This window comes from Zosterops lateralis, assembly GCF_965231275.1.
Source record: "Zosterops lateralis genome assembly, chromosome: 2".
NCBI classification, from domain to species: Eukaryota; Metazoa; Chordata; class Aves; order Passeriformes; family Zosteropidae; genus Zosterops; species Zosterops lateralis.
In genome coordinates, this window is record NC_139763.1 from 36726646 (window position 1) to 36754383 (window position 27738).

Here is a 27738-nt window from a genome sequence, read left to right on the forward strand (position 1 = left end):
GGGAACATCCAGGATTTTCACCTAACCATGGAACCTATTTCACATTTCATTGGTTGTGTGAATGAGCTGTGAAAATTGCTTCCTGTTTCTCTAAAGCATCAGGACAGTGGTTTGCATGGGAAAGATTTCTTCTGTTTATGTGAAGCAAAACTCATCCACTGAGTTAATTTCAGAGTCTTAAAACTGCCTTGCATCTTGTTAAGTTTGACCAAATCTATTCTGCCCTGTGAATACCTGCTCCCTATCAGAGGCATTACGGTTATCTCTTGTTTACAGCAAGCTATTTGTAAGAAAGAAAGAAAAATTTAAAACAAGCAAACAAAAAATCGTAAAAACCAACCAAATAAGAAAGCACACAGCCTAACTCTTTTCTCATAAGTGTTGTCTTGGCTTTCCCAAATTGTGAGGAAGCTACTTTCAGTGTATCAAGGAACACTTGAACAAGGACAGTCTATTTTTAAAAGAAGCCGGTTTTGTCTAACACAAAACACACAGAAAAAAAAAAAAACAAACAAAACCAACAAACCAACAAAAACAAAAGCAGCTCAAGTAACAGCGGTGGGAGCCTAATTTTGAAAGCTAAGTTAAGCACTTTCATCCTTTTTTCTACTAACATCCTTCCACTTCCCTGAGATACTAATCAGATTTGAAAGTACCAAGTAAACCTGAAAATATTTAAAATTAGTGAAATGTAAAAAACCAGATTGTATTCAAATCCCTGAAACGATGTCTATTACCATTAAAATTAGGGTACATATGGACTGTATATTTACCTGTCTAGGCCTTTCAAATTAAAAAAAAAAAAAAAAAACAAAAAAAAAAAAAAAAAAAAAACCACCAAAAAAACTTTTACTAAATCTAGTGCTCCAGGCTGTACAAGTGGTTGAGAGCAGGGAGATTTGGGTAAATATTTTTGTGGAAGCCTACGTTGCATGTAATCCCTTAAAAACTAAAACCCAAGGGAATTCAAAGCAACTATGAATCCAGTCCTACTTTGAGAAGTGTGTGTGCAGCCCTAAATGACCAAAATCATACCGGCAGTGTGCCTGCAAATTGGCATATATGGCCTTAATGCCTTAAAATCTTCTATGCAACTTTAGTTCTGAGGACTTCACTTTTTTAGTTTCTTAGCTGGGTTTGTTATGATTTTCTTTTTCCTGTTGAAAACTAGTTGATTTTATTTTTTAATAAAATCAGTCACAGGCAGAAAAGTAACTGCTTTTCTGGTTATTTTGTAGCCTGAAATAAGGCAAGAGAGCTAAGCAATAACACTGGCACAACCCTTGCACAGAAGAATGTCAGAAATTCTTTGAACTTACATGCAACCCTGTAATTTACAATAAAAAAGGGGGAGCAAGGGGTAGAACAGGTCTTAATAACCTATGTAAAAAATATGGTTTCACCATATTTTTGAGATATGTCACATTGTCAGGAGAGACTTGAGCTACAAAGGGAAAAGAAATTTTATTCTTTATCCTGAATAACAGTGTGAGTAAAAATGCTGTATTTGAATGTTTTAGCTAAATGCTGAGTAAATTAAGTTCTTAACTGATGGGTTAACCAGCGGTTGGTTGGAAAGAAAGCTCTATAAAATTAAATTATGAGATCAAATTATTTTTTTAATATTTTACCTATCCTTAATTGTCAGTGAGGCATGAAATCTGTATTGTGATAAAGGTTTGTCCATATTTTACTGCTTCCTTTGAAAACCCAGATTTAAAAAAACCTCTTAAAATACCATAATCATACAGTAGGAATCCATATTTTTTAGCAGAAATTAAGGCAACCTATGCATTGTTCGGGACAAAAGTAGAGATTTCTCTTCATGCTCCCAGACCAGCTTTTCCTTGGCAAAAAACCAGGCATGCATCACTTCAATAGAGTATCAGGAACGAGACCTTATATCTTCAGTTGATTTCCAAACAAAACACATAGCATTATATGTGGCAAAGTTAAAAAAAAAAAATGAAAAAACATCGGCTTGAAGTTTAAAGATCCAGCTCTTCAAATGCCACTTCTGGAGGAGGAGCTCCCAAAGGAGGGTCTTCCCAGGATGGTAACTTTGCAGTAGTACTCTGGCTCTGTGACTATGTCTAATAATAGAAGCTGAATGCAAAGTGCTGCTGCTTGTGTCTGTAACTGTCAGAGAGAGAGCAGGAGGTGCAAGTGTGGAGTGGGAAGGTATTACTCTGCTCCTTTAACCAAGGAGAGGAAATTCATGACTCCAGTTCTCCAGTGAACAGAGCTTATTTGATTCTATTGAAATTTTAGTATTAGCAGAGCTACTATTTTTCTTTCAGAATTGCTGAGAATATCTAGCAGTGAATAACTCTTAATCAGACTTGTTTATTCACATTAAAAGTCAGAGCAGGTCACAATGTTTGCTTGGTGCCATTTGGTCTGCACTTAGTCCTTCCTGAACAGGAAGTCCTTAAGATTAAAGATTGTATTTTTATGGTCCCTTGCCTGCCTACCCCTAGCTATTACCTTGAAGAGCAATGTAACCAGGAATCAGTTTCTAGAAAGGATATTAACAACCATTAGTATGTGTGTATGTCAGGATGAAAAATAGGAGGAAATCAAAGTAGAGCAATATGGTGAAAGCAAAATTGTAAGAAACAGCAAAGTGATTGTTCACAATATTGGGAATAAGAGGTATTCAGACAGAGGTATTTTCTATCCAGAGGTCAGCAGAGTGCTAGATCACTAAAATGTATTTAAATTTAAGCCGTAGATATGATTTAAATACATACCCCAAAGCTATTTACCACCAGACCTATATTCATGTCCAATTTATAAGGTATGAGGGGTTTAAAGTGCTTGTTCTTCAGAAAATAAAAACCTAGGTATTTTTTCTCAGCATTGCAGAAATAATGTAATGACACAAGAATGAGAAAGAAAACTCTAAACAAAGTGAGTGGTACGTCTAGGAATGTCAGGAAGACTGCTTGCTTTCATAAACCAATCATTCTGACAGCTCTATTATTATATGGATATTTATATTTGGATTTTACATTTCTCCTTTACTCACTGTAACTTACTCAAAGAATTAGCTTGACAAGATCTTAAATAAAATGGAATTAGCATTTGAAATCAAGCCTGCTATATACTTTCCTAGTATAAAAAAACTTTTGCTATGGTATTTTAGGGATGAAATCCAATGGAATAATTTTGTGACAAATATCTGCATAAGAAAAACTGAACTTCAGTATTTTTGTTCTGTATTGAATCTGTGTATCACTTGTCATTAAGATATTAATGCATGAAGGGGGCTCTGGACTAGAGCAACAGCATGGGAATCTAGACAAAACTGCAGGCAGGATGCTCAGCTCATCCAATGCCCAGTGCGTGCAGAGGCACAGAGACCACTGCCAAATCTATGTTTAAATGTCCTGCTCTCTGAGGATACTGATTACAAAGAAAGTCTGAGGCTGCAAAACTACCTGTATCAGCCCTGTGCATTGCCAGGTCACATATTGTTCTAGTTTACTAGATCAGATGTGGATTTATGCACACAGTTCTCTTAAATTAGCTAGCATATGTTGATACAGAGTTTTATTATACCAGATATACAGTTACTGTGGGAGGACAACCAATATTCAAACCAGAATAAAGCTACACTGTAATTCAACTGTCATTTTCGGCCAGTATTTCCAGAGAATAAAATAGTCCTCACTTCCCATCACCACGGTCACCATTTTGCGCTCTCCTACTGTTTTATTCCTTGTTGTAACACAATGTTTATTCAGGCACCCAGTAAGTTACAGGTTAAATTAATCTTTCTTTCTTTCTTTCTTTCTTTCTTTCTTTCTTTCTTTCTTTCTTTCTTTCTTTCTCTCTTTCCCTCTTTCCCTCTTTCTCTCTTTCTTTCTCTGTCTCTCTTTCTCGCTCTTTCTTTCTCTCTCCATGTTTTTGGAACAGTACAAACTATAAGAAATAAAATGTTTTAGTACTGTGGTATTCAATTTCACAAACTTTTTCAAAATAATTTCTATCATAGTTCACATTTCAGCTGCTAAAAATCCCTGCAGGCATAACTTTATGTCTTGAGAAATACTGGAGTCTTATTTTTACATATTAAGGCAGTAAGGAGTTAAAGTATTCACAGGGAAGTCCAGAGACAGGTCTAAAAACACCAGTCTTGCCCAGAGAAGATAATATGGTAAGAGAAGTGAATCATCTTACATTCATTATGTACATTCATTCTCCAGCACTCGTAGTTCTACAAAAATGTTATAGACAAGAAGGATCCTGTCTTCCTTTAAACATCTTGTAAATGTTCAGGACAAAATAATAGTTCATTCTTGAGAAGATGCAGAAGTTTTCATGCTACGGATCTATACTTGCCTTTAAGCATCTCAGACTCCCTTTTCTACCAAACATTTGCAAAGAAATGGTTTTGCTAAGCAAACAGGTGAAATTAGACTTTAATAAATTAAACAAGTCTAAAATAAAGGCTTATTTAACTGTAGAAGTTGTTTGTGAGGAATAAAAGGTTTTAATCAAACTTGCCATCAACACTTTCAAAAGGAAAATCCATTTTTCAGTTGTGGCTTGGTCAAATTCTTTGAAGTATTAATGTAACCCTGAGAAACTGACTATTAGTCTCAAGCAATTGCTGGACATTAGACACAACAAAAACAGGAAAAGTTCAAGAGTCTCTGTTGACTTTCCGCTTGATTGTAACAAACTACTCACTTTCTGGGTTTTCTTTTTTGAAGTGGAATTTTATACAGCAAGGCCAGGCTTTGTTTTTTTTCTTTTTCTTTTTCTTTTTTTTTTTTTTTTTTAATTTCCTTGCTACACAAAATTCCCACCAACCTGTGCTCCCTCTTTTAGTTCAAACGTGAAGGACTGCTGTTTGAATTTAATGCACACACTGCTGACTCTGTTTAATTCAAAGTCATAGCTTCAGTGTACCTGAAAAGAAAACCTGAAACATTAGTTCATGGGTCAGAAGCAAATCTGGCTGGTAACTTCAGCTTCTTTTAAAATATCATGTCAATTAACCAGTGTCCAACTATCTAGAGAGAGAAAAGTACTGAATGTTCCTGTTGCAAACTTATTTATTGTGCAGTACATTGCTGCATTGTGTCAGCACTCAGATAGACTTAAATAAGGAGCACTCAGATAGTCTTTTCCATTATTTCCAGGGAAAAAACAGCTGAATAAAAATATTGTCCCATAGATCTAAAAATGCTAGGGGATAATCCACTAAGATTAGTAAATTTGCATTGCAGAACAGAGAAAAGGAAAGAGAGAGGTGCATTAGCACCAGGATATTCCTGGTGCTGAGGCATTCTGACTATGAAACAGCATCCCATAAAGTAGACACACACTTCACACAGTATTCATATACTCAGAGGAGTGCTCTTTTATGAGTGCTTTAATACTTTGGGATCATGTGTGTTGTTTTAGAGTTGCATTAGTCACACCCTGGGGAAATGTGAGCTTCCACGTCTGCCTGTTTCAGTGCTACCTTACCTTGACCCACTGAATTTACCACATTAAGAGAGGATTTAAATCTTGATTATTTTCACCTGTTGGCTTTCAATCTTTTTTTTTTCCTTTTTTTTTTCTCCTTTTTTTCTTTTTTTTTTTAAACCTAAGAAGTCTGCCCTCTAAGAGTGATACAGTTCATAAAACTGGTGACCTTTGCCTGGCTTCTTGATTTAAGCAGAACAGAGGAGTAAAGGGACTTTCATGCACTGGTAGAAGAATAAAAATATAAAGCAAAATTGTTGCCAGTCCCTATTCAGGTGAAAGGATTAAGAAAAGCTCTTTCATTTCCATTCTTATTATGAGGGTGAGCACAACTGCTTCCCATGCTTTCCTGCACTATCCAGTTCCCACTCCATCCTTTAGAGCTAGAGGGTAAGAGCACCCTACTAGGACATGCCAGTCTGTTGCACATCCTGTTGGTTTAGGGGTTCCCTGTGACTCCATACTGCCCTACGTACAGAAAAATTTCAGTTGTTCCCCTATTTTCTGTCCAGAGACAGAAAAATGGAAGCAGAAAAAAAATTATCTTGTTTTATTTTTGTTCCTAAGCAAAACCATTCTTAACTTTTCAAGACTGCCTAAAACTTCAGACAGTGATTTGAAAGAGAAAGTTATCATTACATCCCACAGAGATATCTCCAAACCCCCTTGCTGTAACTGCATGTTAGGAAAATCTGTGTTGTTCACTTCTGGGAGTAGCTCAGTGTATTTGCAATCTGATAGGATCTGGATTCTCAACCTTGTGATTCCCAACCCTTGACAATACATCACTTCATTCAGACTGTCTATGTCAGGAAAAATAATGTGTGAGGAAAATTGAGAGGACATGGAAAAAAAAAAGGGGAGAAAAATAAAATTTAAACAAACCAAACAAAATTAAGTAGATGTCCTCCTGCTTTCACTTCTTTACCTTAGAACTTTCATCTTATTTTCCTGTACCTTTCCCCTCTCAAGATTTTTCATTTCAAATCTTATCAAAATAGTATAAAAAATAGAAAATTCCTCATGTTTTCTCACTGTTTCCAAGTCAAAATACACTGTAGAAGGACTCAGGAACTTTTAAAGGTTCACTAACAGAAAATCTTCAGGTTCACCTGACACCTAGCAGAGATTTAGTAAAATCCAATCAAAATTATGTCAGGTAGCAATAAACAGGGAAGAAACTTTTGACAGTAGAAAAGAGATCAGAGTCATTGGAGGAGGTGAAGGTCAGTGGTCAGAGGAGAGGAGGGATGGTAATATGAAAGCACAGCAAAGGACAACATAAATGGTCCTGCTGTGGTAAGACTGATAATGATGTAGTTAGTGTAAATGGGGAGAAGATATTTAACAATCAGCATAAATGAATAGGTTTTGAGGGTAATCAAGAATGGAATTGAATTGGGAGGAGTTTGGGAGGAACAGAGAAGCCCTTAGAGGTTTTGGAGAAGACTTATTTGAACTGAAACTTGAGTTGATTTGCATCTCAAGAGAGAAATGCAGCATAATAATTCAAAATATACCTCTTCTTTAATATATTGCAGAATACAGTGATAAATGTCATTACACAAACTTCTACTTAAATGTCTATCCCACAATATCTTTGGTGCAGCTCACAATATTAGATTATCTACATTAAGCAATCACAACCCCTGTGATAAAATACAGTGGTACTCTTCCATTTGAGATCTACTGGATCTCTGTAATTCAGAATCTATAATGCAAAACAACCATGCAAGAGATTTATTTGGTTATGTTGTTGATTTGTTTGTTTAATTTTAACTGGAATAAAATGTCATCTGTGAAATGCAGATATCTAAACAGTTTTCCTTTTTTTTATTTCTGAAGAGGTGTCTTGGCTAGATGTGTAACCTAGGTTTAATTAAACATTGTACTGTTGTTTTTTTTTTTCTATGCCCAACACTGCCTTTTTCTTCTAATGATCTATTTTCTTCTTTTCATGACTGTTTCCCATTTCCTCTTGATGTCATTGCCACTGATGTTATTCTCTCAAGCAAACTTTTACTGTTTCATCTATCCCAGTTGCCCTTGCTATTGTTCTCCTCCCCTTTGTATTGCTGTCCTTATGTGTCTTATGACCTTATTACTGTGCAACTCTTAACCTTTTCTTTTGGCAACCATTTACAGGAAAGACATGAAGTTACTGAGATGACCAGCAATGAGCTAAATGTCTTAACTCTCATTACTGACAGCTGGTGCCTGAACTATGGGATTTTTAAGGTACAAATGAGGAGCAGTCCATACAGTAAACAAAGTCTAATGCTAAATGACAATGTGTTATCCTGTAGAGACCAGGACGGAGATTACTGCAGGGATTGCTGCTACTCAGAGATTTATTTAAGGTTTTGAATTATAGCCTGGAAGATAACACGCTTAATTCAGCTTAAGTCAGGTGTAGAGTACAGGCAGGCAGGGAATTATTAGACTAAGATGGGATGAAGGTATACCAAAGTCTAATAATGTCAATGCAGCTGAATGAAAATATGGAGATGGGGTGAAGATAGAGAGAAAAGACAAATAGGAAGAAAAGACAAGGAAAATAAAAAAGGCAGAAAACAGTTCTTCTCTGAAATGTATCCTCATAGAATTTCCTACAAGTGCTACATTTAGCTCTGGTCTCCACATTCATACTGGGAAATGGTTAGAGTGCAGGCAGGACTTTTAGTAAATCACATTCTTATAGTGCAACACAGACACCCTGTCACCCTGCAGACTTATCTGAAACCATTCTGCCAGGCTAGACTGGTGATTAATAGTGGTGAACCAACATCAGCATCACTCCCAGTTCGGCACAGCATCCTGAGTGAGTTTTGCAGATGGTGCCAAAACCCAGGATTAGTAGCTAAACAGCTTAGGTTTTCAAGGCAGGTTTCTACTCCTTGCAATTCTACATGTAAGATTCAAGATGGGCATAGCTGCTTGGATAAGTGCTTATTAGAAAAGTGAAGGAAAGTTATAAAACGTCCATGGTCTGGGCAAATAACAGAAGCTGAGTCTAGGGAAAGCAGCATCTCTTCAGTTGAAACCTATGAGAACAGTAATTTCAGTAATTTTGTGGGTAATGAGGCTTTTTCTTCTTGCACTGCTGTCACGGTTGCATGCTTACACATTCATTAGTTTGTCCTTTGCTAAAAATCACTGATCAAAACCAGAAAATGCTCTTACATCTCCGAAAGGCCTTCAGTCTTTCTCAACTTGTTTCTTCCTCCAACAAAAAAAATCCCCCTAAGCTAACCTTGAGGATGTTGAAGTCTATTAAGATGTAAATGGGGAAAAAAAATCATATTTGCTTATCATGACATTACCCACTTTATTATTCTGATGTTGTTCTCTAACAAGTGAACAATTTTCTTTCAGTAGCTGGTTCATTTGACTTAAGAAAAGCTAGAAAAATCTTTTTGGCGACTATTGCTTGGGCATCCTGCCAAGCCCATCTGCAGCAGCAAAGTTACTACATGAAGCTATGTTATTTATTTTACTTAATTTTTTAGTTTGTTTTCTTTAGTGGTTTTTTTTTCTCATACCTATGCTACCATATGACCCTCTGTTGTTTCAGGACAATGAAGATCATCCTCTGAAAGTAGTTCAGCATTTTTCAGTCCAGCACAGCAGAGATCTATAACAGTCCCAAGCAAGACATTGATAATTACACAGAATCTAGTACAGAAGATCAAAAAGTTCTGTTTTGGAGATCTTTAAAGTACCCAGGACAGAGTAAAACACAGATGAAGAAGAAAGGCAGTTTTCACTGGGAAAAGAAGTTGTAGAATAAAGCAAAAAGTAGAGGGAAGGAAGTGTGAAGGCTTTGAAGTTGAGCCATAACTCAACTAACGCTGATTTATACACACAATCTTTCTTATTTTTTCCCACAGTAAATCACTATTGCATGAGAGGTTTTGGTATCTAATGGCTGCACAGGAGGAATTCTTATGTCATTTTTCTTTTGTGCTGGGTAAGCCTCCCTTCTAACTCTTCCTTCTCATCTTCCCAGAACTTTGAATATTTATGCAAAGTTTGTAGACAAAAAATAGGCTAAATAAATCTGTTCAGAAATATCTCTGAAGAGTAGTATGATTCTGAGTATTACCTCCAGACTATATTTTCTAATTTATTTCGTGAATCAGATCCTTAACTAGTGTAAAACTGGCATATTGCAATTGTATTTTCAGGTCTTCTTTACCATGTCAATATAGAATACATAGTCTAATATCTGTTTTGATAGTAGGGATGTAGGAGAGAATAATAAGTATATGTTTAAAAACTTGAAGGCTTATAAAAATGTTTAATGTTTAAAGATGATAAGAATCTCCTGTACTCATTGACAGCACTGTAAATTTCTCCACACTGCCAAAATCAGGCAGCCAGGGCAGAGTTAATTCAGTAAATAAACTCCCACTCTTGAGAAAAAACATGATGTAATTCAGATAATTCAGAACTGAGGGCTGAGGTACACAGAAATATTTTAGTGTCTTACTATTACACTCAAAGTGTTGGATTTTCCTAAGTCATATGTATCACCTGTTATAATTATTCACTGTCTGTAGTGGGTAAGTTCATTTACCTCAAAAGTCCTGTGAGACATAATGATGCAAGCATAAACTATTCAAAGCCCATGGTATTTTGAAGAATTTGAGTGGAGGAAGTTATAACAATATCAAAAGTTAAAGCTGTCTGAGGCGACAGTCACAGCATCTCTGCTTTTCATGTGGGGTGTCCATATTGCTTAAAAGGCCACTGTGCTGGTTTGGGCTGAAATAGAGCTAAATCTCTTTATAGTAGCTGGCATAGGGCTGTGTTTGGATTTGTATTGAAAACAGGTTGACAACACAGGCATGTTTTTGTTATTGCTGAGCAGAGTCAAGGTCTTTTCTGCTTCTCGTATTGTTCTGCCAGTGAGGGGGAACAAGGGAACAAGGAGCTAGGAGGCAACACACATTTGGGGTCAGCTGTCCCAGCTGACCTTAATGACCAAAGCAATATCCCTCATGGTATGATGATGTGCTCAGCAAGAAAACTGGGTGGGAAGGTTGGTGGATCATGGGGAACACTGCATGGAGCCTGGCTGGGCATGTGTCAACTGGTGGTGAGAAAGGGTTTTCATGGTATAACATGCATTTCTTTGGTTTTATTTTTATCTGTCTTTGTTATTTTTTCTCTTTTCCTCACTATTATTGTTATTGATTGCAAATTATTAAACTGTTTTTATCTTGGCCCACAGATTTTCTCACCCCATTCCACTGAGGGGGAAGTGAGCTGTTGTGTGGTGCTTAGTCACCAGCTGAGTTTAAGCCATGTTCAGAACCACGTTAGGAAACTCAGCTTGTGTCATCTAAACTGTCCCAGAAAGATGATGGAAATGCATAGGAGCCACTAGACATGAGACATAAGACACTAGACAATGAAATTCTAAATCAATAAATTTTTCAGGCTGTCAGACAAGGATGGAAACAAGACCACATTGCCTAATGTTAGAAAAATAGCCTAAGAAAGCAGTATTTCATTAATCAAAAATTTATAGCACCCTTGTCACTGTCAGTCTGTTGGATGTTAAAAACCTGGAATGTCTACTAGCAAAAAACAATTTGCTTGTGACAGAAAAAAAAAAAATGGGAAAAGGTGGTTTCACTTACACCCTCAAGTATAAGTGTCTTCACTTACAATTGAAATAACTTTTTATCTTATTGTTGTCATGAAATAATAGTTTTTATCTTATTATCATTATTATTATGAAATAACTTTTTTTAACCTGAGTGAGTGAGATTCCAAAGGCAACAATCTTCTATCATTTATTTATTTTTTTAAGTGTAGAACAGTGCAAGAAAAAAGAGTACAGTTCAACTTATATAAATATCTATAAATACTCATATCACTGCAAATATGTGCTTTATACGTTCACATACACATGTGCATGAAGCCTATGCACACCCCAGCCACTATCACTACCCTTGTGCTGCTTCTATGGAACAGTATCACTGTTTCTGATGGTGGAGATTCCAAATCCTTCCCTAGCCTGGAACGGAAATGCATGTACTTAATTTTGCTTCTAAGCCTTTCCTGCAGGGTTATGACAATTTCACAGGGATGCCTGCACATTTGGGTACCACTTTGTGCATTCTACCATAGTGTAAGTAGTTTAAGTGTAAGTAGTGTGACAAGTACAGGCATCAACAGTAGCCACGGTGGGCACACACTGAGATATTGGTGACCTCCCCAGGTGCACCCCAGGAGGGAACAGAGACTGCACTTTCCCCCTAGCCATGTCACTTACACAGACATGAGGCTTTCTGCGCTATGATGTTTCTCTACTGTCACATATCTCAGTAAAAATCTTGTCATTCCTTTTTCTACTCCTACTTGTAGCTGCAGGCAGCAGACTTGGGGAAACAAAGAACTTGGATCAGATACCTTCTCTTAACTGAATTCAAGGAATTGCCAGAGATTATGGGCAAATCCTATTTAAAACAAAAATGCCCCAAATCTGCTCCACTGAAGAATTGATCCTAGCTTGAACTAGTTCTTGCTAAGTGTGCATAAAAGGTTGGTCCAGAATCACATTATCACTGACTTTTGCAGGTAGAGAGGGTAATCACTCCAGATCCTGCTCTTGTTCACTAAAGAATATATTTTCACTTTGGTTCCAGAATGCAGAGACTATGTATTTTAATGTATTTAAACAGTGTAAATTCAGTAATAAAATCATCCTATGATTGCGATGTAAGTTTGGTGAATCTGCTGAATCATGGTAAATCATTACATATTCTTAGCTCAAAAATCTGAAAAGAATTTGATCATTTTTTATCTGAACTTTAAAATAATGTATGATTTTATTTTGCCTTAGAAGCCATGAAAAATTATTCATATGTCTAAGTCCTTAATATGTAGGCACACTATTAAAGAATGCACAGATTACAAAAATGTGCATGTATATACTGTGAGTAGTATCTTAAAATATATACTGCTGTGTGTATATATATATATATATATATATATATATATATATATATATATATGCTGGATACCTAACCAGCACTGATACTCACTTCTGTGCATGACTTGATCACAATTCTCAATAAAAAGCACCTACTAAGTTTTGGTGCAGCTGACAAAAATAAAGAGAAAAGTTGTTTTTGTGGAGACAGTTCAGCTCTGGGACACCCGACCTAGTTTTAGTGCCCTGGATCAACCACAGAGCTTCCCACAGTGTTTCCATTTGACTTCAGGAGAGATTATTCATCTACCCTGTGATTCAGTTCCCCAGGCACAAAATAAAGACATTTTCTTATCTCACGGGGGTGTTATAATGACAAAACTGAGTAACTGTGATGTGCTCACATGCTAGAGCAGACAGCCACGGAAGTACTTAGACCAACAGTAAGACATACAACCCAAAAGTTTAACTCAAATTATCTGATACATTCTAAGGGCTCTTATCTTTAAAGGGAAGCCTTTCCATAAGCAAAGCAAATGATCTAGTCTCAGGCTAACTAGGCTAAGTGGGATCTTTCTTCTTTCCTTTGAACAGGTTTCAAAGTAAAACAAGATAAGCAGAAGCTCCTTAGAGGACCTCTCTTCACAGAGAGCTGGGATGTGACAAGAAGCGTAAAGCATCTCTAATTTCAGGAGCAAAAGCTTTAGTTTGGTAGGGTGAAATGTAGTGTTTACATCCACAATAGATAAAAGAAAGAAATTCCCCAGTCCTCGGGGGATGTGCCATAGGGAATTCTTCTCCCTTTGTTTTCCCCTTTGTTTTAAGTGCAGACAGATGCCAATCAATGAAATATGTATGCTGCAGGAATTTAGAGGAGAGTTTCCATAGAGTACTAAAACATACACTTATTCTTTCTCTTAATAGATGGACCCATTCATGTGTAGTTTATAGCTGCTAAATAAATAAATTATACACCTTGAAAACTATTTTTTCTATGAATTGATTAGCACTAAAAATAAACTGCTAGTAAGATCTTACAGGAGTTGTTTTGGCTGGAAATTGATACTTAATCTAATTTAAATGCCTGTCATGGTTGGATTGGTTTTGGGTGTTTTTGACAAAAGAATGACAATACTGAAGTGTGAAAACGCATCTCTATAAAAATTACTTTTAAAAATCAGAATTTCTATCATGTTCTTAAATATGACTTACATTTTGTTCAATCATAGTACCTTCCTACCCTTCTCAAAAGTTACGCATTGCTTAACATTTGCGTATGCACATTTTCTTTAGAGACAGACAATTTTCTCAGTAAATTTTTACATTCTGAGAAGGACTGAAAACTGATAATTCTTTCTGAAAGCAAGGAACTTTAGAATGAGTTTTAATGCTTTGTTCTCAGTATTTAATACTTGATACCAAAGCAGCTCTCCAACACAAGTAATATTATATACACTGTCTTCACTGCAGTGACACACACTAATCGTATGTGTGCTCAAACTCCTGCCTCAGTCAGTTAATCATTTTTGCATCAAGGCTCTCTGGAGAGACTTATAGCACCTGCCAGTAGTCCTCTCAATAAAAGTAGACTAATAGCCATCACTGTTCTTTAGCACACACTGAAGAAAAGCAGCTATATCTTAATGGGTCAGACACGTTTATATGTTTTTCCACAAGTTCGTGTCCCACCCATACCAACCGTGAATCAACCTCATCACCTGACATATTTACTGTTCTGCAGGAAATAAAAGATTGGTATGTCATGCTACTACTGCCTTGCCACTTGGGTGTATCTGAAGCGTGTCATTTGAGGTCACAGACCTATTATTCCAGCACAATTGCATGAAGCAGATCATCCTGGTGTCAATGTGTTATTATGCCAGGAAAAAATTTCAGCAAGGGCCAATACCATCCAATACAGTGAGAGATGATGCAGCTTTTTGTTGTCCCTTTTTTTTTTTTTTTTTTTTTTTTTTTTTTTGGAAGGGTGAGAGTTGCAGAAAAGGTATCAGAGAAATCAGAGAACCCATCTGCGTGAGCAAATTTTGATAAGTTGCTTGACATCTTTCAATCTTTGGTTTGAGTCTCTATTTCTGTGCAAAATTTCCAAAAATTAAGATAGTGGCTTTAAAATAGAACATAATGTCAACAAAACAAACACCATTTATGGAAATCAAGTGCCTAACCCTGACATATAAAAATGGGAGTATTAGCCTAGATCAGGAGTAAAATTTTGCTAAGAATTTACCAAGGTCTGTAAGTTATGGCACTTCCTGCCCTCACAGGTTGCAAGGAAGAACATGGCATGCAGAACATGGCAGGATGGCCTAACAATAAGAAAGTTAAACAAACTTAACTTTGGTCAAGTTTGAACTTGAACTTTGGTGGTTCAAGAGATCTCAGTAAAATGGTTAAATAACTTGACTTAGCTTGTATCATTTAGCAACACATTGCTACACACTGAGTAACAGAAATACAAAGGAAGGACATGCTCTTCCTTTGCCTATCACTAAACTCTCAGATATCCACATATAAGGGTAACGAAATCACAAGGAAACCCCAAACAATATTCATTGTAACTGTAAGCCTCCTAATTTAATCTCCTAGAGCATTTGTACTACCTAGGAAAAAGTGAGCAAAGGTTCTTTCTACTCATTCGTCTCTCTCCTGGTTATCCTAAACCAAAAAATCTCTAATAAACTACACAGATTTTCAGATAAATGAAATACAGACATTTCTTCTAAAATATCTAAATTTAGAGTTCACTAGGGAGCTTGATCCCAGCTATTTAATTCTTTGAAAACTCTGGAGGAAAGCTGTACTCTCTATTAAAAACCACTAAGTTAATTTAAATGTGAAACTCTTGTAAATTAATTGCGTGTGCCCTTTTGAGACGTTCCCTGCTCTGCCACCCTGAGGGACTGGAGATGTGTGAGTTCAACCACCTCAGACTGAACTTACTGCAAAACTTCTCATACAAGTGTCTGCTGGTAGCGAAGGGGCTGACACCCAGGAGGAGGAAATCAGCATCGCCCAAACCGAATTAGCCTAATGAAACATGATGTACCAATCACTGGAACTACTTTTCTGAGATTGACAAAGTAGCACCCAGAGCTCCTTCCTCCATCTTTCCTCACCCCCTGACTGGGGATGGGCAGTGAATGCACAAGTTAACCAGCTCCATTATTCCTTTGGGTTTGATGGCAGCCCCGCACCCACCACTGTTCGAGGGAAGGGAGCAGGACACAGACTGCAAGATTGTTACCCAGATGTTTCAAGCCACCCACAGAAAGGCATCAATGGGCTATAAATTTGTGAGGGGAGAGAAAGATTTGCAAAAGAATTGAAGGCAACCATAGGGAGAAGCTGGAATAAAAGGAGCTCTGCTGGTGGTAGGGTACTGGTGGATAGACAGGCTGGGGGCTTTCCTGTTGCAATCTGCTCCCTGCTAGCCATGAATTTTAACCACTTGTACACAGAGTGATTGCTTTCCTTGTTTAGACTTCTACTGACACACAGCCACATACCCAGACAAAGGTCAGAATTACCGAAATACCATAAATCGCCTACACACAACCTTTGAAAAAAGGAAGCATCTGGCTTACCGACGGGTTTTTTCCAAATTCTTGTGCAACCATATTGGGGATTTTCTTTACTTTTTTCTTTAAATTCCATGCAATGTTAACTTTCATGGGTGATTATATTCTTCATTTTAGGTAAAGAATATGTTCTACATTTTTTGTATTTGCTTTAGGCACTAATTGCAAAGAAAGAGACAATCGTCATCCTGGACAATTTAGGAAACAAACTTAAAGTCCTGATTTCACCTTTTTTTTTTTTTTTTTTTTTTTTTTTTTTTTTTTTTTTTTACTACTGAATAATAACATTTTTCTTCTAAAGTTCAGTCTGTAGATTCACAAATGCGAGGAAGGATGAGTACTTTTATTTCCTCTCAAATCCCCCACAGTTATGTTGTACCAGCGAGAGTCATGTGTATGTATGTACGAGCAGAACTTGCACCAGCAGGACTTGGATGTCTTTCTCCTCCCGGGCCTCAGACTCTCATGCTACCCAAACTGCCCCCAGTGCAGCCCAGTTTCTCAACTGGATTATGTTATACAGAGCCACTAATTATCCTGTGATTTCCTATCACATTTACTGGCAGAGAAGATCACTGCTGTCCTTTTCCATTGGAGCTGCTTGGAAGGAGTGAGGTTATGGCCAAAGCAGGAATACCCATAGCTGACTGCAGTTTTCCTTAGATTTTCCTCAGGGGATTTATCAAATAAGGGCAGAAGCTCCCGGGCTTTTACTCTGATGCATAACTTTTCCACATACCTTATTGCAGAAAATAATTGCAAAGGAATCTGCCACCAGGGTTATCTTCCAGGGTTTTTTCTTGCAGGAGATGAACCTTAGGTTTTAAACTTTAACTCAAGAAACTTAGAAATTATCTGCAACTAAACTCAAGAAAAATCATCATGCTAAAAAAGTTTAAGAAAGTTATATTACCTGAACTAAAATTTTAAATACAGTACAATATATATTAAAGGAAATTACACTGAGAGACAAACCTCTCCTGGTATAATGTTCTCCAGATGATCAATAAAAGCCGTGTGTTTTATCACAGAAGTTTGACCAGCATAGTTGCAGAGGAGGCCTGTGCAGTTAATTATAAAAGCCCTTTGGGGACAGACAGCCTTGTTTCTAAACAGTGTTATTTATCATTAGAAAAGCAAAAACCTATTATGAATCATGGTTTCTGACATTGAGGCCTTAAGCATATGCACAAGACAGAAATACCTTAGAACATCTGACATAGAATTAAGGAAGTGCATATTAGAGGTATTTGTTTAATTTCGAGCAAAGAATACACACTGTTCACTTCATATAAGGTCTCACCCTGAAGCAGCCACACAAGATGACATGATTGCATGACAGACCACAAATGTCACACAAACAACCAGCACCCTTTGGCCATAATACTTATAATATGATCAGAAGGTTCAGAGCCGAGGTGAACGTAACCAAAGATCCCAGTTGTATTGGATGGCTCTTTGGATTTCACGGAGCATCAAGTTAGCTGATATTCTCGGTTAGAAAAGCACAGTCAGCACTGGACATGTTAGGTTTTCTTCCCTTTTTCGGGGTTTAAAAAACTTTCAGATGTCACCAATTATAAACAGGCAAACACACAAACCACTAGACTGGATCCTGAGGACAAGTAATTTATATTATTTGTAGTCTTCAAGCCCAGGGTACTATGATTGTGCTTGATGTTCCCTATCCCATTATGTGCCTTATACAAGAAAATCCAGTGGCTGGCTTTGAGTTCTCAAGTTATTTTTAAAGCCTGCATTATGCATTTAAAGTAAGATTTTTAAGGACAAGACATTTTGAAGTACATTACATCTGACTCAATCTAACAATGAATTTCTCTGTGGTCTTACTGGATAAAAAGGAACTCTTGGGTGAACCTGTTCTCTTTAATCACAGTGAAATAATACTCTTTGATTTTCAGTGCATGTCATTCACAGTTATTTATAGGACAATGCTGGAAGTCAAAACAGTCATCAAGGGTTAGTAGATATTAGACTTAACATCATACGTTTTCATTAATGGGCTTAAATGAACAAGTAAAGAAATACTCCAGTGATTAAGGCTATTAGAAAACTAGTCACTCATATCAGCCACCAAACACGAGTCTCAAATTTCCATTAAAAAAGTATTTTCTGTCTTAATGAATGATTATTTGGTCACAATATGATTTTCTGAAAACAGCTAAATTATGATGCATCACTAAGTACTGATGGCTCAAAAATTTAATTGCCTGTGTCAGATTCTCTTCCTAAAAATCAGGCACAAGAATCCAAGCAGATAAAACTATTATTTCTACAAATATAGCTAGTTTTAAGCAACATTACAGTCTTTTAAAAGCCCATTGCCATCTGCTCTGTCAAAGTAATAAATGAAGAAGTTGGATTTACATGTGGCACTCTGTTAAATGAGGTAAAGTTCAGAACAGACTTTTGCTTCCCAGCAGATGGGAATCTCCCAGCAGGGATGGAAGTCAACAAAGAGGGTAGCAGGGGGTTTCCATAAATTCATGTGATCCCTGGGCAGAACTAAATGGATTAAATAACAAGGACTCTAGGAGTTAAGCTGTATCTTGTTATACTAAGATGTCTCTGCATATTACGTACACAACAGTTATTCATCGTTTCTTGATAAAGTAGAAAAAACATACTATGCTTTTTCTTTGAATTTTGAGCTTGTTTTTCCTTGTCTCTTCTCGTGGAACTGCAGAGCATGAGGCAAACTATAAATGTCTTCTACACAATAAGAAGGTATTCAAAAGTCTATATTATCATAGGGAAAGGCAAAAAGTGGATATCATTCAAGGGTTTCACTCTAGTATTTTAAAACTGCTACCATTCATTGTTCATTAATATTTGGTGTTGGGAAAGATGGGACAGGAAGGGTTTGCAGGTATGATTGCCTGGCAAGAAATACTGGAGATGTGAAACCTGTGAGTGAAAAAGAAATGAAGGCCAGCTTTGAGATGTGATCATGGCAGGCAAGAAGATGGTGATTAGCTGAAGTTAGGTTGAAGGACAGAAAACAAAAGGACTCAAGAATGTAGCCCCTCTCCACCCTGCCAAGGTATCAGGGAAAAAGTAGATAAGAAAAGTAGTCTTTAGAGTTTAGACTACAGGATGATATGGTAATACAGTAGTTCTCATAGGCTGCATGCAAAGTTTGTAGGTTTTGTATCTCACGCGGGTTGGTCACTGTAAATTAGAATATTCAACACAAAAGGAGATATAATGTATTGTAATAAGGTCTTCACTCTCTGACCCCTGCACTCTTCTTACTTCTCTTACCCCTCTTAGCTCTTTTACCTCCCTCACCTCATACCCTCTCTTTCTCTCTCTCTTTGGGGCTTTGCTTCAGCCGAGGCTGGCGGCTGAAGGCAAAGCCCTTTTTACCCACGACCCTTGCAATAAAACCATGTGTTTCTAGAATATCTCAGGTCTGCAGAGTTCCCTCTCCCTGCCATCCACAGATGATCCTACAATTTGGATCACAGGATTTATTGTTAGAGGTTTTTCAAAAGGATCTTGAATATTATTTATCTTTTGCTACTGCGAAAATGGTCAAATTTGCTAAAATTTCCCTTGTTTTGCGGACTTCTATTTATCACCCAGATTCATCACAATTGAGGAGTTAGCAATCAAACAATAGCATTTAAAAATGAAAATATTCATGGGAAAGCGATTGAATGAATAAAATATGTGTCTTTCAAGTTATTTGTATGTTTGTCAGCAAGGAAATCAGCATTGAGTTTAGGTTTTTATTTTAGGGCCTTTGAGCTTAAACAAGAAATTGAGTGGCCAGTGTTATGATGTATCACAGTGAACAGTATGTTTGCCTTTGAATAGTCTTTCATACTTGCTTTTGACAGCATATTCCAAAATTAGTCTCCTGAATTTTTTATGTTTTGTCTGACATGGCTTCTGACATTCCTTGAACAAGCACCTGATCTGGAGTAAGGATTTTAAATTTGAGTTGTTTATTTGTTTGTTTAAATTTACTTTGACTGAAATCATGCCATTATTTGCATCAGTGATCAAGATGACTGCTTCCTGTATTATTGAATGGTAAGGTGGTTCTTTTTTTCACTGCTTCAAGGCATTAGATTTTCAGTTGTTGAAAACCAAAATTTGCCTGCTTATGGTTTCAATAGATTGTATGAACTGGTTACTTGCAGTATAGCCTTTTTGAGATGCTGTATTTCACTTAATTCCAGCTCAGACAAACACAAGAAAAGGAAGAGTTTGCTCCCATAGCAGAAGTAACAGACGTTTGTTTAGTCTGAATTGTATTTTAATTAAGAAAAAATATTTTAAATTATAATTGATGTTTATAAAGAGTGGCGTTTAATTTTAGGCACACTACAGATATATGCCCATCTACACCAATATATATCCACACAGGAAATTTGGATGGTTTTAATTAGAGGGACAACTACCAGGCCTGACTGCTGAAAAATAGTTTCTCCAATTAGGAATGATGATTGATTTAGAAATATAGAATAACCAACATGACTGTTGTAAATCTTAAAATATTATTGTTTACAGACTTTTCTGTTTAACCATATTTTGTACTTTATCTGACACTAAACCTCATGAAGGACAATCCCTTTCCCAAGAAGGCAATACATTTGCAAAAGTCCTTTGTTAAGGTGACAGGCTAGTAATTCTACCCCCACGAGCCCTCTTTCCCATATTGCCAACTCTTAGCATGTGAAATAAGTTTAGGGGGAGGATCTCTTTGTCAAAATGTGTTCATTGCAGTCTTAACTAAAATTCTGGCACACATTTATTTTCATATCTCCTCTAAAAAGCATATGGCAATTTCAACAGCTGTTAGCATTGACCTGACTGGCTTTGGGTCTTCTGAGAAGGAAAAAGAAAAGCCCAACAGAAGAGTGTAATGTGATAGAAATAGGCTGGCCATTCTCTTCAGCAGTAGTAGGACCGATTTCCCACTGCAGAACCATTTTAAGACATTCAGTTCCCAAACAAATGATGGGCTATTGCTGCTTGATTTGCCAGTGAGGGTCTACGGACAAGGTTAATGGTGAAACAGTGGGAGTATTGGGCTGCAAGCTTCAAACCTCTCTCACATTTTTGTTTTCACACTCAGCTGAGCTGTCTTCACATCTGTCTGCCAGTTATTTAGTGTTAGCCTAGTTATGAGTGGATGGGATAGTTCAAGCATAGAAATACTCTTTCTGCTCCTATTTTGTTTGCAATATATGTATTTCAAAGAAGATTTTTGAAAGCGTAAAACTTTTTTAAGAAAACTGCAACAATAGAGATGAGTCTTTCATTTGCTTCCCCTGAATTAAGCATCCAGCTCCTATCTTTTTCAAAAATGAAGGATCATATTCATCATGTGTTTACAAGACAATACATTGGGAAAGCAGAAAATATAACCAAAGTATAAATATCTCTATGCACTTATCTATATATAAATGTAAAAACTTTTGAAGCAGTCTGTTTGTTCCTACTTCAAGAAATACACAAATGTTCCTGTTAATGTCTGAATACACTATGTCACATTGACTGAAAGGGGAGGAAAAAAAAGGAACAGTAAGTTAGAGAACATTTGAAAACTCTGCTACAGGATTGTGTTGTGCTAGAGAAGTGAATATTGCATGCAGGCTAGAATCCTGAAGCAATTTTGTGGAAGGTTCCTAGTGTGGACTTCTTCAGAGAGCGCAGGGCTGTCTCAGAGCATCTCTAGGACCTCAGAGAGAATCTGAGCTGCAGATCTTCACAGGAACCACAGGTGCAAACTCACACAGCACCATAATTTCTGCATGCACTTAAGGGAACATGTGTACTGAGGTCTCTCCAGTCACTTCCTACTCTGATTGTATTTTGTAGCAATGTCCTGCTTTAATTAGTCCCAAAAGCCCATGCTCAGATACCATGTGGTATTGCTCACCGACATGAGCTAGATAAAAGCACCCACCAATTTGTCAAATCCTCAGGAGTGCCTGTGGCTCTCAAAAGTGCCAGGAAGCTTAGATGGTGTCTGAGTGTCATAGCATTTACCTCTTCAGTCACCCTTCTGTCTTTTGTAGTTTCTTGGCCCTCATCATATATCTTCTAAAAGTGTATTACAGGTGGGAAAAAGGGCTGCCATGAGTTACAGCTGATAGTTCTGGTATTTTTATAATGCAATGTAACCATTGATATCATAAGTAAGGATACTGCCAGAACTTCTGCAGTAATTTAGTCTCATTTCTTCACTAAAAAAAAAAAAAAAAAAAAAAAAAAAAAACACCAACAACAAGAAGCACTTAATATTTTGTTGTAAAATTATTAAATATCAATAGTACAGTCTAAGTAATTTTGTTCAGAAAATAAGGCATTTAAATTTTAGCACTTTTTTTTCTGGAAAAGGGAGAGTCCCATCTTCAGGAAAAGACAGGTTTTTTAGGTGCCTTAGGTTAGACACACATGGACTCAGGCAATGGTGAGAAATGCAGGCCACATTTCCTAAACACCTTGACTCTTATTAAGCCCCACTGCCCTGAGTCAAATCGAATTACATCTCTTATACAGAAGACATGAACAACACTCACTTTCAAAAGAGTCTCCAGAAAAAGCTTAGTCATGAGGCTACAGGTTACTCTGAGGTGACAGTTTGGGCATTAAGCTAGTCATTTACAGGTCAGGCATTATCAAAGCTCAGGTAAATACATACACAGACAGGGGCAGAGCTTTAAGGAATATATCAGACAGACGCCTGTTTGGTGCCTCAAGCACCAAGGCATAGCTTTAGACCTCCAAACTGGTCGTCAAGGCCTATGATCTGTCCTAGTCTTTTGACAGAATTAACCTTAAATTGCTGCAAAAGTCAATTCTTGCTTGAAGAAAGGTGAGCTGTTCAAACTTATCTAAATATTTCCATTCTAAGGAAATGTGCTGCTTCAATAGTATTGCCAGCAGAAAGATTGAAAGAAAAAAAGAAAAAAAAATCCCTACATTTTAAAGAAGCAGCTACTCAACCATTTCTTTGGTAGTTTAATTATACCTTATGATTTCCCAAGGGCCAAATTTCCCTTTACATAGTACATATGCAACTAAAACTACTTTTGCTGACAAATGCTATTTGCAGTGTGACAAAGCCGCAAAACAAAGGAGTGAATGTGATTGTAAATGAGATCTTCATAGAAGACTTTTTACTTTTTAGTTGGCAGATTCCATTGCTTTGACTCAGTACAAATCTGTAAAATACATTTCAGATGTAACCTACATTACGGTGTCAGGTTAGAAGAAAAATATCTCATCCAAAAGTGTGCAAAAAATTAAAACAACATTTTCCCTTAGCTGGCTACTTATGAACAAGATGCTGAAAAGTAGAATTATCACTTCAAGGGAGAGGCTCTTTTAATTTAGTTTTTAAATCCATGGTGAAATAAAAGCTAGTTTTACTGTTCCAAAAGATAAATTTCATTTAGAAAAATAAAACCCATATTTTTCTCTTTTTTTCAAAGTGTTCCTAAGTTACTTTCTGAAACCATAAAGTACATATTTTAAACTTTAATTTTTTTAAACACGAATTATCAGTAAATTTATTTCATTCCATACATTGCAGATCAAGGATATAATTTATTCCACTGTCCTATATGCATTCATTAATTTTCATCCAAATATTGTTATTTATAGTAAATCTGAATTTTCACATGCATGATAAAATAGAAGAAAAAACATATAAATATTTGCTTTAACTGAGGTAAGCCTTTCTTCGTGAACTTTCCACTCAGCATGGGTGACCAGAACCTAGGAAATTTGATTGTTTCATCAACATTGACCAAAAATATCCATTTACACAGATGCTAATTCAGAACAAATCTAGTGAAAACCATGAACATCTTCTGGATTTTCAGCAGTCTAAATAACAGTAGAAATGTATCTCTGGCTGCCTCTGACAGTGTTTCACTTAAGTGTTATTTAAAACAAATTTCCAGTTCAATAAAGCCTCTCCCCTCTGCAAACGTAAATTATATTTAATATGCCTGGGAACAAGTGAGGCTGCCAAAGTCTGAGGCAAGCCAGCCTTTATGACTTCAGTCCGTTCTCAGCCCTTGATTACAATTTGATTTCCTTTGGCATCAAAAGACAAACTATTTTAGTGAACAATGTTCTTCCTTTACCAAGAGTGAGCTTTAGTTTCTTGGCAGAGGGCCTATTTACTGGCAGAAAACATGTCCAACCTCCCAGCAATACAAGACCTGTGGACTTTGATTTAAAGCAGCACAAAGTAAGAAAAACAGAACAGAATGTATATTGCTCACTTGAGAGGCTTATTGTTTAACCAGCCTACTTATCATTAGCCTGTGCTCCAATCCTCAACACTTTCTTTTGTGTACTTTATGTCAGACATATGGCCACGTTGGGATGCTGACAGCAGTTTTAGCACTGCTGCACTATACATACTACTTGTAATTTGTTCTATCTTATAGCTGGGGCTTTCTTCAAGGAACAAAGTGAATTTTAAATGCTGCTGTTAATAACTATAACCATCTGACAAGATATAAAAGTGATGTGCTTGGAATGATGGCAGTGTTCATTCATCTACATTGAGAGCCTTGTAGATGTGTTAAAGCATTTAAAATGGAGCATCTATTATGTGAAGAAATTAAACCCACAAACATTGCTGAATTCAGTAAGACAAAATAAAGCCTTCCCATGCTCTTAACTCCCTGGCCCCCCATGTCAAAAGGACAAAAAAAAAAAAAAAAAAAGAAACACATTTCAAAGAGACAAATTTCCCCCAGGCTTTTTGTTTATCTCCACCTTTGGGAAACCATATATCTCCCTCAGGATTGTGATAGCATGCTTTTCCCCTTCTCATCACTATCTGAGCTCCAAGAATGTCCTTGTCTCTCTTTTTCTGTTTGTTTGTTTCTTTCACTTAAGTACCTTAAACCTGATACAGTAATCAGGTGGGATTCCACTCCGATCCAGGCAGGAGCCTTCCCGCCTGCAGAGGAGCACCAGGGTTTCCCTGCTCTTGCCCTCCAGTCTTCCCTGGGGCCAAGATTCTTCCTGAAAAGATTAGGATCATCTTTGATTTCAGCTGAATTCTGCAGTTTACAAGACCTTACTAGCTCTGTTGTAGAATAAGAAGTTTCCAATAATTATGTTCTTACATTAGAAAACATTGTTAGTGTGAGGGAAATAAAAAATTTAAAAATGAGGTAATGCCCTGGTAGAGACTGTTTTGTTTTAAAAATTTGGATAGAAAATATTGATAATCTCAGAACTGTATTTAATTTCTAAGGTTTTTTAATTAAAAGCAGAATAAAAAAGATTCCAAATCTGAATCAAAGTCCAGTTATTTCAGTGATATTTAGGTAGAGCATATCCATCAGTCTCCAAATATTTGGTCAAAAACTTCAGTCAATTTTGGAATTAATAATAAAATAGAATTAAATTTCAACTTTTACAAAAAAAAAGACATTACAAGTTTAATCACCCTCACTCTAGACCAAAATACAGCTGAACAGAAAAATGGGAGATAGATATAGATATAAATATATAACATAACCTACCTCACTGCAATAGCAGAGGCAACAAAGTGAAACAGAAACTAATATCACATAATTATAATAATAGGTAAAAAAATTTTAAAAATTACCTTTTTACATATCTTATTGAAAAATTCAAAAGCATCTTAGTGAGAGCAGGGTGGAAGGGGAAGGGGGAGGAAATGTGTCTGAACTATTATTGATAGCAAAAAGAAATTAAGATTATTAAGGTCTTGAGCATTGTGTTATTGTCATGACAAATGAAGAATAAGGTCAAGAAAAAGAAAAAAGTCTCCTGTGCACTCTGAAGATTGTCATAAGAAATAAAAGGAAAGTGCAGCTTGGTGTGCGTTCTGAGAACAAGCTCATTGTGAGACTGCTGGAGTAGAACAAGAAGGTAGGATGGAAGAAAATAATGTTATGATATCTCAGCTGGAAAATTCCTGTAAATATTTAAGGGAAAATATTAAGGGGAAAAAAACCCCAACCAAATCCTGCAGGGATTTTTAAACCATTAAAAGGTACATTGAGAAAAAAAGGAGCAATGTAGGGTAATTACAAAATAGTAAAGAATTATTACTGTTCAGATTTTAGGATAAATTTCACAGAAGTGTAATTTATTTTATGTGGAATCTTACTGAGCTCACCCTAAAGCTAGATTTGATTTCCTGGCATAACTCTTAGAAATCTCTGGATTGCTTCTTGGTTCAGGATAATCAGAGAATTGCTATACTGCAGCTAGACTCTCTTTTCCCTTAAACATGCGGATAGTCAGATACCTCAAAAACTAGCTAAGCAGGACTATGCACAATCTTACAGAGTAATAATGAAAATCAGTGCTGATGCTCCTGTCACACTGACATGATCCATGTGAAGCACAGGGTTGATGTTCCTCTGCAGTAAGACAGATTGTCAGCCATGAATTTACTCTAAGGGCATTTTTGTCTAGTTTTCCATGTCAGTGAGAAGCCACAGGAAGACAGAGAAACCATCAAGTAGATGCTTTCTTGGGTCATTCACGTGTGCTTTAAGAGACTTGAATCTAATCTCTTGTAACTTCAGAGAGGCAGTAATCTGAAGTCACTTTAGACAACTATCCTTAGCAGTTTGTCGCTGAATATTATGCTACTGGTCCAAGCCATTTTCTCAGTTAGAGGAATATGTTTTGCTCATCATTAGACCACAGCTGGAAGGAGCTGCTCTCCCCCAGTCCTTAAGACACATACCCAAGATAGTGGTGCAAGTCTCAGCTCCAACAACTGCGCCAACCATTGCTTCATCAATTATGTGAAATAAAAATCCAACAGCTTAATGGCTGGAGCTCTCACAACATTCAGGTTGAAGTCCTGCCATCAAAGAAAGGACTTGGATACAGCTTTTTACTGCTGAACATGCCAGTGTCAAGGACAAAAAGCAGGAGCCAGCAGAGGAAGAGTATGCTATGTGTATTTTATGCATCACATTCACAGGAGACCTAAGTAGATGAATGGTGCATTTGAGCAGTCATATTTTAGAGGATAGTAAGCTTTTGTTTCAGTTGGGAAACCTGCTGTGGGATGGTCAGTAGCCACAGTGGATGATTTTGAAGGTGTCTGCCATGGCTAAAGGTGAGTCTCAGCACTACTTAGAGAGAGGTAGGTGCCTTACATCTTTTAGACTCTGGGTTTCAGATGGCGACAGTTCCTCCACATACAGAAGTGCAAAGGTCAAAATTTTAAATGTTTAGACAAGGACAATGAGAGCTAAAAATGAATTAGCTCAATATTCTACCCTCCATCCTCCCTATCTCACTGGTCTCTATGACCCTCAAAATTTCTCTTTTTTCTCAGGCTTACAATGCTCATTCACATTCTAAGCAGAGAAGAAAATTATGATACCACCACCATTTTAAAACTTAAAATACAAGAGCCAAATTTATCACTGATGTGATCTCATTAGCTTAATGAGACTATACCAGGGATGTATTTGTCCCAAGGACTATATTAAATGAACAGTAATATATGTTTTTTGTAAAATCCTGTAATATGCTTTCATTAACTTTGTTCCCCATACCACATATTTAACCTCTCTTCCTCCCTTTCCACTCATTGTCAGTGTAAGTGCAGCTCATCACCTAGGTAAAATGAAGCACATTAACTGTATGAAGGAGTCAGTATGCTGAATTTACCTATTAATCTTTTCTCCCACCCTCTTAATG